Source organism: Lathyrus oleraceus, chromosome 1 (genome assembly GCF_024323335.1).
Source record: "Lathyrus oleraceus cultivar Zhongwan6 chromosome 1, CAAS_Psat_ZW6_1.0, whole genome shotgun sequence".
NCBI lineage: Eukaryota > Viridiplantae > Streptophyta > Magnoliopsida > Fabales > Fabaceae > Lathyrus > Lathyrus oleraceus.
In genome coordinates, this window is record NC_066579.1 from 457,873,266 (window position 1) to 457,875,988 (window position 2,723).

Sequence of the window (2,723 nt, forward strand, 5' to 3'; positions counted from 1 at the left end):
AGTCCGCGTATCTGATAGCGGGTTCGATTATACGATTTTTGATCAGGGATATTTGTAACTTGCTTCCGCGCCATAAATTTTTCAAAATATTTTTGTCAATGTTTTAACTTTGGATCTATTCACCCCACCCCCTCTAGATCTAGGACTATCGTTTAACAAGTGGTATCACGAGCTCCGATTAATCATGTGCTTAAGATTTGCTTATTAGATAATGGATACCAAACCTAAAGGGGCGTACAAATAAAGTACCAATTTTCACCGTAAAAAATTATGGCTAGAGGAAAGTTTATATGCGTATTCATATCAACTCGGTTGATAAGGGTGTATGGAACGTTATCATAAATGGTCCTCATGAAATCACAATGAACAATGGCGAAGGCGTCGTCGTACCAAAACCGTAAAATCAATGGAATGATAATGATAAGAATTTCTAGTCTCACAATTGGAAAACACAAATCATTCTCATATCCACACTCGATGTTGATGCATTTTATCGTGTTTCCCATTGTAAAACCGTCAAGGCTATGTGGGACACGCTAGAAGTTACCCATGAGGAACCAACGAGGTCAAACAAGCTAGGATCAACATATTAAATCAAGAGTTTGAACTCTTTCGTGTGAAGCATGGCGAAACCATTTCCGAAATGCAAAAGAGGTTCACACATCTTATTAACTGGTTGAATGCTCTAGGTAAGCCTATTTCCAATGATATTCTTATTAATAAGGTTTTGAGGTGTCTAAATAGGAAATGGCAACCCAAGGTCACCGTAATCAAAGTGGCAAATGATCTTAAAGTACTTGATCTTACTACTTTGTTTGACAAATTGGAAGAACAAGAGCAAGAACTCTTTTGCTTAGATAAACACGAAAAAGAGCATGAGAAGATGGTAAAGAAGGAGAAAGGAAAAAACAAGGTTGAAGAGAAGAAGTATATTGATCTAAAGACTTCAAGCTCAAAGCCCTCATATATTGAGCAACGTATTATGAAATAAGGGATGTCAAGAACATTGACGATGAGTCAAATGACCATCAGTAAGTCATATGAAGGTGGTTGGCTCTATATGTTACAAGCATGTTCCTGATGCAAGAAAAAGGAAGCTTGATGACAATAGTGAACTTATGATTCTGGTAGGATATCATAAGATTTGAGCATACAGGTTGTTCAATCCAATTAACCAGAAGATTATGATTAGTCGAGATACTTGATAAAAATTCTGCATGGGATTGGAATTCTAGTAATGCAATTGACAAGCCATTGATGAGCTATGATTTCGATGAAACAAGTAATGATGTCGAAGTTAAAGATATTATTGATATTCCAGTTGAAATCGAAGATGTCACAGACATACCCTACACAATCGAAGTCGGAGAGGTTATGGCTAGCACAAGTTAGAGACCTCAAAGAACTAGAGCTCATCCAACAAGACTTCAAGAATATGAAGTGGTTGGTGGTGATGAAGTCACAAAAGATGGAGAACTAGTTTATTTTGCTTTAATTGAAGGTGTTAAACCAATCAACTACAACAAGGATTTAAAGAATATGAAATGGAAGTCTACTATGGTCGAAGATTTACAAGCAATAGAAAGAAATAACACATGTGAGTTGGTCGAATTGCCAACACATACAAAAGCTATCGAAGTGAAACGGATGTTCAAGTTAAAGCACAACGTTGATGGGTCGGTAGCAAGACATAAGGCGAGATTGGTAGCTCGAGGATTTCTTCAGCGAGTAATACTTGACTACTCTGAAGTCTTTGCACCTTTTGTAAGATTGCAAACTGTTCGACTAGTGGTAGCCTTGACATGTAAGCAAGGATGGTCGACATTTCACTTACACGTGAAATCATAATTTTTTAATGGACCTTTAGATGAAGAGGTGCATGTCACACAACCTCTTAGGGGTGTGATTCAGGAGGAAGCAAGGAAATTATACAAGTTGCACAAAGCGCTTTATGGTCTCAAGCAGGCATCTAGGGCAGCAACAAGAAGATCGACTCATATTTGGTCAAATTGGGATTCGTCAAATGCATATTTGAGTATGGTGTCTATGTTCAAGTTGTGTCACAAGATATAACAATCATCTTCTTATATGTCGATGACTTGCTAGTAACTGGAAATATCTTGAAGAACTTGTCAAAGTTCAAAGAGCTGATGAAGAAGGAATTTGAAATGTAGGATCCGGGAAAGTTGTCATGCTTCCTAGGCATGTAATTTCAAATGTCGAAGCAAGGTATGATGCTACATCAAATAAAGTATGTTAAGGATATACTCGAGAGATTCAGGATGGATGATTCGACTCATGCATCTTTGCCTATCGAACCAAATTTAAAGTTGGAAAAACATGGAGAGGAAGACAAAGTCGATGCAACTTTGTTTAAACAAATTGTCGGATCTCTAAGATATGTGTGCAACAGTCGACCTGATATATATTTTTCAATCGGATTAATGAGCAGATATATGAGTGAATAAATGGTGTCACACATGAAAGCTGCAAGAAGAATCCTGAGATATTTAAAAGGATCAACAAACTCTGAACTTTTATTCTGGAAGCAAATAAGATATGGTTACTTGTTATTCAGATGATGATTGGTGTGGAGATAAGGAAGATCTAAGAAGCACTACTGGATATTTCTTTCAAGTATTTGGTGTCCTAATCTCATGGTGCTCGAGAAAGAAACTCGTGGTGGCATTGTCATCGTGTAAGGCTGAATATATATCAAGATC